This window comes from Eptesicus fuscus, chromosome 3 (genome assembly GCF_027574615.1).
Source record: "Eptesicus fuscus isolate TK198812 chromosome 3, DD_ASM_mEF_20220401, whole genome shotgun sequence".
Taxonomy (NCBI): Eukaryota; Metazoa; Chordata; class Mammalia; order Chiroptera; family Vespertilionidae; genus Eptesicus; species Eptesicus fuscus.
Window position 1 is genome coordinate 32,441,748 of NC_072475.1, and position 14,273 is coordinate 32,456,020.

At 42.2% G+C, this 14,273-nt stretch overlaps 1 protein-coding gene across 1 annotated transcript in view; it reads left to right on the plus strand.

Annotated features, from left to right (window-relative positions):
- Window positions 1–4,219: 4,219 nt before the first annotated feature.
- FNDC3B (fibronectin type III domain containing 3B) overlaps window positions 4,220–14,273 on the plus strand; it is a 331,142-nt gene continuing 321,088 nt past the window's right edge. Inside the window, exon 1 of the mRNA XM_054713730.1 lies at window positions 4,220–4,392. The gene's annotated coding sequence lies outside the window, so the exon portion shown is untranslated. The remainder of the gene's footprint in view (window positions 4,393–14,273) is intronic.

The following is a 14,273-nucleotide window of genomic DNA, read 5'->3' on the forward strand; positions in this document are numbered from 1 at the left end:
AGTATCTAGAATGTCAGACCCAACCTGCTTCCTTATAGTTGTATGGTCCAGGGAAAATCAGGTGATGAACAGATTTATAACTTTTGAAATAACTTTGCCTCAAATTTTCCTTCTTCAATTGGAGAAAGATTACTAGTGGTAGTGCTTGGCCTTGTATTGTTTTATCAGTGATTTGGACGGCAATATGGAAAACATGCTTGTTATACTTACCAATGTCACAAAGCTGGGAAAGGTTGTTTGATGATAGACTCAATGTCCAGAAAGTTCTAGGTAGACTGAAATGTGATAATGAAACTTATAAATAAAATTTAATAAAATTAAATATTCAACCAGTAAACATTAAAGCCAGTTAAGATGAAGTCAAGTGCATTCCTAATGCATGCCCAGCATAACAACTTTTCATGAAAGAAGCATGAATTAATAGGATGAGGAGGCTGATAAAAAACTAGTACAATATCAAACTGTAATAGCTCAAGCCTTTTGTCCAAACTGAAGCAGGAAGGAGTATGTGGTTGTATTCTGATCATACCTGAAATATTGTTGAATAAGTAGACCCCAAAGGTGGTGGAATAAAAGGATGGAGAGAGATCTGAAAGCCATGTGAGTAGATGGAGAGCTCAACATGTTAGAGATTTTTCCCAGGAAAAGAGAGACTTTTTGCAGGAAAAGAGAATCTTGAGGGAGCTTATGACAAGTCTGGTCAATTCATTGGAAGGGGAGTCCTGTGGAAGGTGACTGTTGTTCTTTTGTCTGCCTCCAGAGGGCAAAAACAGGACCAGTGGGGTTAAAATGCAAGGAGGTGCATTTCAGAAGACTTGGCTTCGAGTTGCTGAGAATAGGTTGTCTTGGCTAGATGCTTTTTGCCTATTGCTGGTGGTGTTCAGGCTGGGGCTGGGTGTTTAGCAGTCATAGACATAGAAGCAAAGGTTCTGCTTTGGGAGGGAGAGCAGGCTGAAAACCTTTAGTTCTCTACCAACCCTGTGATTTTATTAGCCCTGACTGACAGTCATTCACCTCCTACCTGAATATTCTGGTAAATGTGGGACAGATATTCTTGTTTAAAATGACTTAAAAATGTATGTATTGAGCTGCAATTTGCCATTGTCTTGCTTTGAATGATAGGAAAAAAGGTGAAACTACAGCTCCGAGTGGTTAAATTGTTCTGGAGAAATGTGTTTAACTGAAGTTGCAATGTTGCTGTTAGATCATCTTATTGACTGAGATGGCTGTCCTTTACTCTAGTTTGTACTCCAGTAAATTCTGAGCACTCTTCACAACAGGATTAATTGGATTTTTGTCAATGTTCATTTTGAAGGCCGTATCAGATCTGGCTCAGGACTTTGGAACAAAAAGTAGATGCAAAGAGTTAATGCCCTCTATCTAAGGTTAAGATTGGGTTTCAAGATTAGAGGCAAGACTGAGCCTGCCTTTGAGAATCTAGCAACTCCAGCAATAGGCAGAGGACGGATACTGAGACTGAGAACCTAGCTGGGTCTTCTACTTATTACATAGCACTCGTCACAGTGATCTTTGAGAAAGAGGTTTAAATTGAAAATGTTTAGACTTATATAAGTATTCAGAGGTTTAATGCTTTGAGACCTTTTCAATGCTACTTTAAAAATTTATGATTTCCAATGTGTTAAAGTTGCATTTTGTTGTTGTAATGCAAGTTGTTTGAGATCCAGAAGTATGACTTCCAATATATATATATATATATACCATTCAGTTTACATTGTATAGGCAATGAAAGCATTTAATGTCTGTATATTTTGTTATAGGCCTTAACTTTCAGGCATCATCATTTGGATGATAATTTGTGTATTTGAGCAAATCCTAAACAGCTTTTGAAACAAAGTATATGTTATGACTATGGATCAATAATTTGGGACTTAGGGTAACAGGTGACTTGAGGTGTCAAAACTAGATAGTAATACTCATTGCCTTGGGTTGAGGCTCCACTTCCCATTTCCAGAACAATCATTTTGGTCTAAGTCTTCTCTTTTTTCCCAAGGAGGTTCAGAGAGCATGACCCTCTGACACACTTTGTTCTACATCTGGCTGCTAGAATAATCAGCCTTGAAACCTATTTCAAACACTTGATGCCTCTATAACACCTGCCCCTTGTAACTCCCCCATTCCACCCCATGTTTTCTCACTGTGTTATCTGTCCTATTACTACCCTCCAGGAAATACATCATTCATTCATTCAAGAAGAAACCAATATTTATTTATTGAGGAGCAGGTGCTGGAGGTTTTTAATCCTCACAACAACCTTAGTAGAAAGGCAATGTCAGCATTTAATAAATAAGAACACCCAAGCTCAGAAAACTTCAATACTTGCCCAACATCACTGGCTTTTGTCTGATTGTGATATCCATGCTCTTTCTATTACACCATTCTTCCTCTCATTTTGCAAACATCTATATTGGGTTTTTATTCTGTGCCAAAGCTGGTGTTAGGTGGTAGGATAAGAAGACCAATGAAACACTGATAAAATGTATATGAACATTTAAAATTTAATTTTTTAAGGCATGTTGTATACATTGATTCTTCTTAATTAGAACAAATTCAGTCTAGGGGAAGACATAGGCAGATATAGTTTTGTTTTCGGAATTTCTCCTGCCTACTTTTATCTCCTTTGCCAAGCCTATCATTCAACACTTGAATTCAACCTTCCATACTCTAAAGTTTGCCCATTTTATCTCGTCATTCAGATACTTCCACATACTTTACAATTAATTTATCCAACAAACATTTATATTCAAAGCACAATGCTAGGTTGATATAAAAATGGACAAGACCCAGTCAAATGGAAGAAATAAACAATAACTTCAGAACATGTGAGAAGAACTAAAAAGAATTATGAGGTTGTGGGGAAAAAAGCTATGAGACTGAGGGAAGGAAGTTATTTTAGTTGGAGCTCAAAGATGAATAAATGATCTTAAAATAGGGTAGAGGGATAAATATGCTTCTGGCAGAGTGAAACCACGTACAAAGGGACGGAGGTGTGCTTGAAAGTCACACCAATTCAGCGGGCGGGGGTGGGGGGAGGGGAGCATGGCTCAGGAGTTGGGGAACCACTGCTTTTTTTTTCTTTCTTATGCAAGACTATGACTTAGGCTTGGAACCATGTTTTAGAAAGATAGCTTCAAGAGCCTCTTTGGGTACATTTGGAAAAAGAAGTCATTTAGGAGGGAGAGCATCATTTACCTGGATTCGTCATTATCCTCCACATCTCCAAAAAAAAAAAAAAAAAAAGAATTGCAAATTCCACAAGAAAAGAAATATTTCTCCATATTCTTTTTTGTTCTTTGGGCTTTAATATGGTACTATGCATTATAATTTTATCTGATAAATGGTTATTTTTTTTTTTTCTTTTAGGTCAATGAAAGTAATACATTGCCTCTGGTACTGAGTACTGCTTTGTAGCTTAATAGTTGAGGCTGAATGTAATGATTCAGAAAGACGCGGGGAAGTAAGGGGCCTCTTTGGGACAAGTTTTGTCTCATTTCCTGGAAAGTTTGAGGGGTGAAGTGGGATGCAGTCGATTAAGCATTTTGAGACTGTACAATAGGATACATTATATTTGATTTAATTAATATAAACTTGATAGTTTTCTAATGAGTCCTATTGTGGCCTATGCATTATGCTATGTTTCATAATACAGAAATACAGATATGAGCAAGGAACAGTCTCTGTCCTTGTGAGTGCAGACTGGTTCCTGGAAAGAGGAAATAGACATTTTAGCTGTGATATAATAAAATCTGTTTATGCTGTTAGCCTGTGAACAAAGTGCTGTGGGAAATAGAGAAGGGAGTGACGTAATAGCTCACAAGATTTTTGTCGGGATTTAAGAAAAATTAATATATATGTGTAAAAATGTCCTAGTCTTAGCTCAGATTATTACTCAGCAAACACTACCTTCTTATTGGTACTGGGCGATTTTGTTGCAGAACGTGCAGCCCTCACCTTTAAAGGGTTGCTAGCTCCCCTAAGACTCAGACTTCTTTAGTCTGGCTGAACCCAGGCGCGATTTGGGATTTTTTGCAAGCCTAGGTGTCCAAGACTTGGAGGCTCCCACAGTCCAGCGCATCTGAGATCGCGGTGGCGGCTCTACTCGGTAGTTTACGGTTGTGGGCGGGGCCCGCCCCCCCATGTGGTCCCGACATCATTTGACATGGCGGAATCCCTCCTCAAACCCTCCTGGTAGTTATTGGAGCGGCGGCGGCGGCCGGAGCAGGAGGAGGAGGAGGAGAAGGAGGAGGAGGAGAGCGGCGGAGGCGGCGGGAGCGGAGAAGGGGGCGGCAGCGATCCTCGGGGCTGCCGGCTGGGAAGGCGTGGGCGAACCGGTGTCTGGCGCGCCCGGAGCCCCGCTTTTCAGCCCGAGGGAAGGTAAGGCGTGCGGGCGCGGGAGGCTGGAGGGGACCCGCACCCCGCACCCCGCACCCCGCCGCCGGTCCCCGCGCGCTGGAAAGCCCCGCCGGACGCCGAGTCCGCCAAAGTGCATTCCTGTCCGGGAGCGCTCGGGGCGCGCCGGGCTTCCCGGGGAAAACTTGGCGCCACAGTGCGGGGCGCCCCGCGCTCGCCTGGACACCCCGGGAACTCGGGGTCGCGGGAGGGTCGGCCTCCGCTGGGGGCCGCGTCTGGTTCTCGCCGGTCCCCTCCGCTTGCCAGGGCTTGGAGGGGGAAAGAAACGGGTAGATTCTTCTGGATGAAAAAAAAATAAATCTGGGCAGTGGCTCCGCGCTCTCCCTCCCTTCGCGCTCTCCCCCCCCCCCCCCCCCCCAAGCCTCCCAGCAGATTTTGTCCGAGGAATCCGCTCCCCCTCCCGGAATCTCCGCGGCAGGAACGCGGCCGGGAGGGGGAGGGCGGCGGGGAGGCCGAGGAATCTTCGACGTGTCACTTTCCGAGGCTGTAGATTTCCATATGGTGGAGGGAGGGGGGCGGGCGTGCGAACTGGGCTCAAAGTTGCGGCCCGCCTCTCCGCGCCGGGCGGGGGCGGGGGCGGGCCGGGACCTGGGACCCCGCGGCTGCGGGCGGGGAGGGTCCCGAGCCCGCGCCGGCCCCCCGCCCCCGGCCCGGCCTCCTCCGGGACACTCCCCGCCCCGCAGCTGGCCACCTCCGGGCGCGCCACGTCCTCCCTCCTGTCCTGCTCCCCCGGACTCCCCCCCGGGCTGGGGGCGGTAACCGGCGGCCGCGGCGGGACTCGGCGAGCCAGGCGGCTGCAAGCTCGGGCGGGGGAGCGGGGCGCGGCGGGAAGGAGCGGGCGACCCGGTGTGTGTGGGCCAGCGTAGCTCCGGTCAGTCGGTCACCCCGAGGGGCGCCTGGTGGGGATGGGGCGGGCGGGAGGAATCCGCACCCCAAGACGGCCGGGAGGGGCCGCGCGGACCGTCGGGGGCCGGCGGCGGGGCGGGGGCCCGGCGGCGGCGTGTGAAGGGCCTGTCACTCGGGGCGGCAAGGGGTGGGGGGGGGGGGGGGCTCGGGCTGTGTCCGCGAACTTTAACAAAGGTCAGGTCCCGGCGCCCCGTGGGAGCCCGAGCCCCCGGACCGGTGTCCCGGGAGACGGGGCAGGGCCGCCCGCGGCGCCGTTGGCCGGGCGCCTCGCCGGGCGCGCTGTTGGAGTTGGTGCTTTTGGAATCTCCTGCCCTGCCATCCCCGACGGAGGCGAGCCGTGGCGTTTTATCCCAGTCAGTGCCTGTTGCGGACTTCCTTAAAAGTTACAACTTTTTCTTTTTCTCTTCAGCCCCAGCGTTTTTCTTGAAACAAAACTTGGAATTTGGCCAGGATGGGCCGGCCCTGGGGCCCTAAATCCACACATCTATCTCTCCATCCTTGTTGGTTTCTAGCCTCCCTCCCCTTCTTCCACCCAGGCGCAATCCCTTTTTTTGGAAAGGGGAGTCGTCTTTTGTTGGGTGGGCATCCCCTGATTGCTTGTCTGTTTATTTTTTTAATGTGCAGTTAATTTGATTCCAATTTCCCCAGTTTCCAGGCCCTGCTAGGGAAAGCAAGAGGAGAGGGAATAAGCCACTTACCCCCCCCCCCCCCGCTCCTCTTTTTTTTTTTTTTTTTTTTTTTTTTTAAGTATGAAGAAAGGTGGGGAGGCACGGTGGTTATGGGCAGAGAGTCAGAGGGAGCAGACAGACCCGGAAGAAAAGGAATCTGCTCTGGAATAACACTTATTTTTGAGGCCTCAAGCCTTGGGCAAAAATACACCGCCCCTGTTCTGATTTCTGCTGCCCGAGATACTCTTCACTTTTAGGCTGAGGCCAGACAACGCAGGGGGAAGAGGTCTTGCAGCCATAGCGGCCTGTGACCCTGGTTTTCTGCCTTGCGTGGGGGGTCCGTGTTTTCCCCCTGTTTGGAAGCTTGGCTATGTGGATCTAGCATTCGGTGGATTTCCTGGCTCCCTGGGAGCAGCTGTTAGTAAGGGTAAAACCTTTGGGCATGTTTCTGTCCCTGCAAGAGGACTTCACCCATGAGGCTGTTATAATTCTCACTTTGTTTAGACAGACTAGAGGGTCACCCACAAGCTGGCTATGAATGAGGCATAGCTAGTTTTAAAAAGTTATTAAAACTTGTACTTAAACTTGTAGGTGCTTTGAAAAAGTGTCTTGGTTTAAATGCTTTTAAGAGAAAAAAAAAATTCATCTGTAAAGATAGTGTTCATTTAAGAGAGATGTTAAAACTGCAAGATATCATCATGGAATAGGGGGTTGTAGCTTCTAATTACAGTATATACAATTTCAGGAAGATATTCCGGTAACCTTTTAAGACAGCCTTTATAAATAGCTCGCATCGGACCGTGGCTATATTGCAGAGCACTGGCAATTCTGGGGTTTTGGGAAGAATGCTTGGGATCAGTTAGGAAGCTCTAGGAACCTAGGTGGTAGTTTCCTCTGTAGGAGTTTTGGCCCCTTTTGCTTAACACTTCATTTAACGTGGTGGGATTTGATAGCATCCTTAGAAGTTAACCAGGAGAACTTTCCCAAAGTTTTCAGTTTTAGGAAAACGAGGGCCAGGGAAGGGGAAGTGACTTGTTCCGGGTTACCATATTAAAGTCCAATGTAGGATTGTAATAATAGCTACTCTTTTTTGGATATCTAATGGGTACTACCAGTAAGCACTGTGTGCTGTGCTTTAAGTGCTATCTCATTAAACTTCTAATAACCTTCTTTCACTTTAGATGATGTTATGGACATTTTATAGACAAAAGCATTGAGGTTCATAGAAATTAAATAACTTGCGTAAGATCACATAGCTACCAATGGCATAATAGAGTTTCTTCGATGATGGAAATAGTTCTATACCTGTGCTATCCAATATGGCACATGAAGCTGCTGTGCGTTCGAATGTGGCTAGTGGGGACTGAGGAACTGCATTTTAAATTATTTACTTTTAATTATTTTAAACTGCTACTTGTGACTAGTGGTTACTATATTGGAGATAGCATTATAGAATCTTTTGACTCCCAAATATTCACAATTAGCTGGGTCCTATTGCTTTTTAGATCACCTAGTTCAGTTGTCTTTTTTCCACAGCAGTAGGTGATGCTTAGATTCAGCTCTTAAATGGTATTTCATTGCTAAATCACCTGTAACTCAGTTTTTGCTTTCACACTTTGAGTGGACCAAATAAGCACATTATTTGTTGTTACTTTAAATGCTTGCATGTCAGAGTGAAAACTGATGGACAAAAACTTTAAATGACATTTTCTTGTTTGGTTGAAATGATTATTTATAGGAATTGCTGAAAACGCAGTCAGCTTTGTTGGTTATATTAGTGTAATAAAGGAGTAGAAATAGGAGGCAATATGAAAAATCACTAATCGGGAGTTGAAAAAGAAAAATGACCCCTAATTCCCATGTTTACTTGTTCATTTGGTATTTCTTTTCAAATGACTTCATAAGTGTCAGATAAATAATATAGCCAAACCATCATTCAATTTTTGTTATGTAGCTGCACAATGAAAGATTAAAATCATTGTTTTACTATCAAGGTCTAAAATCCAAATATAAAACACTACATTAGTCCACGAATTGGGAAGAATATGCTTAAGATTAAAACAGCAAGAAAGATTCTTTTGGTGGCAAATGGTCAATTAATTTTCTGATTAGAGGATTTAATTTAAATCTAATGCATTTTAGAATTCATTTGGTAAAAGAATTTTCAACAACTTCCTAATTTTGTGAGAAATGGTGAAAATTCTAGTCACTGTTAAAGTAGGCATTCATTTATCTGGATTCCATCCATAAATATCCAATAACCCAATACTTTTTTCTTTTCTTTTTTATTTTTTGCTGCCTCTTTCAGGAAAAGACAAGTGATTATATATATTTCTATCTCTCCCTCTCCCTTCCTCTCTGAAATTTCAGAGAGGGAGAGGGAGAGATAGAAACATCCATGATAAGAGAGAACCATAGATCTGCTGCCTCCTGCACGCCCCCTACTGGGGATCGAGCCTGAAACCCAGGCATGTGCCCTGACCTGGAATCAAACCTGTGACCTCCTGGTTCATAGGTCGATGCTCAACCACTGAGCCACACCGGCCGGGCATGATTAATGTTTTTTATTAGGATTTTTAAAGTAGTAACTTCCAGGTTCACTGTAAATGTACCTGAATCTGCTATCCCTTTCATAGTTATTGTACTGCCAAGGGATAATTGGATTTCAAAAGCCTGACCCTGGTATTATGATCCTGAGGATCTGCACTAGTAAATCAGCTTCCAGTGTTCTGTGTTTTAGTGTTATGTGAATTGTGTGGTTCCAGCTCTTTGAAATTTATAAATTCAACTATAGGTAAGGAAGACATCCATCAATGAGACTGTTCAGATAGCTGAAACAGCCTGTTCGTATCCATTGCTGACGATAGGGAGCATGGATATTTTCGAGGAACGAGGATGAGAGAAACAAGTTATAAATAGGATTATAGTGTTCTCATGAGTGTGAGAAATATAGGAAACTTGATTTAACTCCTGATGTATTGTTCCATTTGGAGAACACAATGTGCTTAATACAAATGAGAGATAGTAAATCTTAAAAAATAAAGATGTTGAAGTGGTGGGCAAAGATTAGAAATCATACCTCTCCTAAGGGCCACATCTGAGTATCGGTTGAAATCAGACTGTCTAGTCTGTCAAAGCCTTTACTTTTTAGCTGTGTGTCCTTGATAAACTTCTGAACCACTCTTAGTCTAGGTTTCCTTATTTTAATGTAAGGAGAAAACATCTTGCATACAATTTCTCAGAGGGGTGTCACAAGGGATTAATGAGTCGGTGTATTGAAAAGTGTTTGGTAAAGCCTTAAACAAACTCTATAGTTCATTATACTGTAAAGTTTAAAACTGAGCTGTTCCCAGTATTACTTTGTGTTTTCAGAGACCTCCAAATTGTGTTTGGACAGTTTGAAAACTCATTTTCCCCCCTTTGTGATGAGTAAATAAAGCTTCAAGTTTTAGAAGCTATGTTTCATTTTCTCTCCACTTCTAATGGAATAGTTGCTTTGTGACCTCTCAAAAGTCATGTTGTACATAAATTGTCCTAGCTTCACTGTTTTGGGAATTTTTTTCTTTAGATGTAGCTTGTAGCTGGCTAGCATTGCTGAAGTGGACAGGATAGCCTGCTTGACTCAGGTCATTTTTGAGGTGAAGGGGGAAAAGTACAGGGTCTTAGAGGAAATACCAGTATTAAATGATAGAGGCATAAGCTTTAGTCCTTATATATTAGCCTGTTATTTGAGCTTTCAATAATTATAGCTGGGAATGGGGGAAAAGAATCATTTTCAGTGTAGGAAATCTTTGCAACCTACCTGTTTCCACTTTAGAAATTGCAGTTGCCTTTCTTCACATTAATGAGGTTAATCCATGAAATGAGAATTTTTGTGGTAAGACATTCTTTTCAAGTTAACCTTAATTCTCCTTCTTACAGCTGCTGGGAATGTACTTAGGTGGTTGGGGAGAAGTTTTATTTTTCACTTTACTCTGAATGCCTTTGAATGTAGGAAAATATTCATAAGCATATATATGTATATGTTGTCTTAAACTATAAGTAGGGTATTATGTATTTTAAAAAGGCAGAGAATGGCCCGGCTGGTGTTGCTCAGTGGTTGAGCATCAACCTCTGAGCCAGGAGGTCACAGTTCAATTCTGGCCATGGCACATGCCTGGGTTGTGGGCTCCCAACCCCAGTAGGGGGCATGCAGGAGGCAGCTAATCTATCAGTGATTCTTTGTCATCATTGATGTTTCTCTCTCCCTCTTTCTGAAATCAAAAAAAAACATATTAAAATAAAATAAATAAAAAGGCAGAGAATGCTTGAATCGTTGTATCTAGACAGAGGCAGGCTTTTGTAGAAGCCAAACACAGACTCATGTGGGAGGATTGACTTGATGGTTGGTACCTGAGCTTGTTGCAAGGTACAGCCAATGAGAGGTCAGTCCATAGTCATAACCTTATCCAGATGGGAGCTGTTTATGGTGCAGTTTTAGTGTTAAGTAAATATCAGCCTTTGGTGACCAAAGGTATGTGGTGTGGGGTGGGGACAGGCGGTTGGTAGGTTTTTAAACCACTAGGTATAATAAATCAGGTTAGATTGTGATTAGTCATTGCAGGTAGGGATATTTCTCAATTTAAAATTGGAAAAAGTCCTATATAATGAAAGCATAATATGCAAATTGACAGAACAGCAGAATGATAGGTCGCTATGACGTGCACTGTCCACCAGGGGGCAGATGCTCAACACAGGAGCTGCCTCCCTGGTGGTCAGTGCGCTCCCACAGGGGGAGCACTGCTCAGCCAGAAGCTGGGCTCACGGCTGGTGAGCGCAGCTGTGGTGGTGGGAGCCTCTCCTGACTCTGCTGCAGGCGGGCGGTAAGGAGTGGGGGGTCCCAGACTTCGAGAGGGATGTCTGACTGCCGGCTTAGGCCCGATCCCCCTCGGGCCTAAGCTGGCAGGCAGATATCCCCTGAGGGGTCCCGGACTGCAAGAGGGTGCAGGCCGGGCTGAGGGACTCCTCCACTGCACGAATCTTGTGTACTGGGCCTCTAGTAAATAATAATATTGGATCAGTCTTTGAGTCTTTTTCTCTTTTTTGTTCCTAGTTGAGATATGCAAGTTTAGCATTCTGTAACTCTGGGATTGTAATTTCGATACCCTTGGGTGATGAGATTCCCTTGGCCAATACTCAAGTCAATTTAGGCATTAGCTTTAATATGTTTTGTTTCTATAATATTAGAGTTGTTGTTAGTATTTAAAAAACTTGGAGAAGATTTTAGTCTGATGCTGTTGAGCCAAAGTTAGCATTGAGATTATGTAAGTATCAGTGTTTAAAATGTCCCTTGTATTAAATTATTATATTTGAGTTTAAAATGCAGTTTTACTTCCTTCATTTGTTTATTGACTCAGAGGACATTTATTGAGTTCTAGACTAGGTTCTTTGTTAATGGAATATTTTATTATGTTCTGACTTTATTTTTTGACAAATGGAAGGCATTTTTGTTTACTTACAGAGGTATTTTGCTCATATTTTTTGGAATGTTGTGTAGAGAACTGTGTACCACCAACTCCTAGGGTAAGATGGTGGTAACTTTAATTTTTTGCTCTTTTCTGAAATTTGAGGAATGTTAAAATTGAAGCACCTACAGGCTACGTTAAAAACTAAAATTTTGCCCAGCCGGTGTGGCTCCTCTGAACCAGGAGGTCATGGTTCAATTTCTGGTCAGGGCACATGCCCAGGTTGTGGGCTCTATCCCCAGTAGAGGGCTTGCAGGAGGCAGCCGGATTGATGATTCTCTCCCATCACTGATGTTTCCATATCTCTCTCCCTCTCCCTTTCTCTTCTCTGACAACAATAAAAACCCCACTATGCTTATATTAGAAGTTAAGGCTTCTGATATATTCCTGTTTTGACTCTGGGAGATAAAGATTTTAATAAAGGCAACCAATCAGAAAAATTTAAACTAAGTTGATATAATACTAACACAGTATTATAAAATTATAAACAGCTCTCTGTTGAAATTATTGTCTAGAAAATTGTCTTTATACACGAGCAACTGCAGAATGTTTGAGAAATAATTGAAGATTCTAAAATCCCAGGAAATAACATGATTTAATTTATTCTTAAGGGACTCAGATTCTCCACAGCTGATGAAAGAGGGGTCTCTTAAAGGTAACTCCATTGTTCTGGATATAACTAATTAGGGATTTGCAATTAATCCAGGCAAGTCTAGCATAAAGTTTGGCTTCCTATTCTATATGAAAAGGTTTTACTGTACCAGAGGTTTAAATAGATCATAAGTGGGATAGTTACCTAATTAGGAGAATAAACCACTTTGGAAAAAATCAATTGACTTAAAAGCTGTGTAAAACTGCGGTATGGGTTGAAGCTAGTTCTACGGCTGGACTTTTTATAGAGATGCAGGGCCCTTGGAAGTTGTTTGACCACCATGAAGTAAATGTTGAATTACTCAATGTCATCACGTGAACTAGGAACGGTTTACCAGCAAAAGTTAGTTCTTTATTTTTGTATGCAAAATAAATAACAACAACAAGCAAATATCCCCGTTCTCCATTTCACCCCATCCCCACCAATAGACTTTATCTATGCTTAGGGATTGTTTGGGAGGTTTTCTGTTGACATTTTTTGACAGTTTGTTAATTTCTTTTGTCACCTGTAAGCACTTAATGGCAAATTGGTTAGAGCAGGTGTTAAACATTTAAGAACCTCTATCTCTTTCCTGCCTCAGGGTTTGGGCCAAGTTGTGGAAAGTCGGTGAGTAGTATCTAGATAGGCTCATTAGGCTATCGCCTCCTCCACTTTTACTAAAGGGAGCCTTCCTGGGCAGGTTAGCTCCAGGTATTGTGTGAACTGACAGAAGAGTAAATTTTTAAAAAATATGTCAGGATATTTACATCCAGTTACTCAGACATGAAGTTTTCTAGCATGTGACTTTTTAGGGGTTAGATTGACCACGTCTTACGTGCAAATTATATGGGTAGGATACTTAATATATTTTTAGGATATGCTCCCTTTTCTCTTGTATTTTAAAGTACTTTTTCAACATGTTCTATATCTTTTATTGTTTACATTGTTTAAGAATAAAATACTGAAAGTCCTTAGATATTGCTGTTTCTGATATTTCTGTTGTGGTTTTTCTTAGGAAAAATCACTCTAATTTAGAGTAATGGAGGTAAACAGTCTGAATTAATGAATCAGAAGATACTTAAAAGTATATTGAATTGGAACCCTAGTGTATTGGTGTTGGGAATGTAAAAAGGTACAGCTATTGTGAAAACAGTTTTGCTGTTCCTCAAAATGTTAAACATAGAATTCCCTAGCAATTCCATTCCTAAGCTTATACCCAAAATAATTGAAAGCAGAGACTCAAATACTTGTACACCAGTGCTTATAGCAGCATTATTTAGAATATCCAAGAGGTGGAAACAACTCAAGTGTCCATTCACAGATGAATGGGTAAACAAAGTGTGTTATATACATACAATGGAATATTATTCAACTATAAAAAGAAATAAAATGCTGACACGTGCCACAACGTGGATGATACTTGAAAATATCATCTAAGTGAAATGAGCCAGACACAAAAGGATAAATATTGTAATGTTCCCACTTATATGAGGTACTTAGAATAGATAAATTCATGGAGGCAGAAAGTAGAATAGAGATTACCCAGCGGTATGGGGAATAGAAATTATTGCTTAATGGGTACAGTGTTTCTGTGTGGGATGATGAAAAAGTTCTGGAAATGGATAGTAGTGTTGTTTGCACAACATTGTGAATATACTTAATGCCATTGAATTGCACACTTAAAATTGTTAAAATGGTAAATGTTTGTTATGTATATTGTACCATAATAAATAAATGAAAAAATATTGAAGGAGATTTATTCCACATGATCTGTTTGCCTCTGTTTGCACCCCCTTGATCTCCATGCCACTGTGTAGATAGCTTCCCCGCCCGCCCCATCTCCTATTGCATTGTAAAGGGAGATTTCCCCCAGGCCATTTTTGGAGATCAGAGTTTCTTGATTTTACTAACTGATTTAAATTTAAGAGGAGACTATCTAAAAGAAGTAGGTCTCTGGAGGGGAAAAAAAAAAAGACATTTTAATATTTAGATGAACCACATAATTTTATCCACAGATCATATAGGCACATGCAGATAAACATAATTTATCCTGAATTTCATGGTGTTATTTAAAAACCAGGAGTACAATTAGAGCTATTATATGTTCTAACCTTTAAAGATTAAATTTTGTCATTT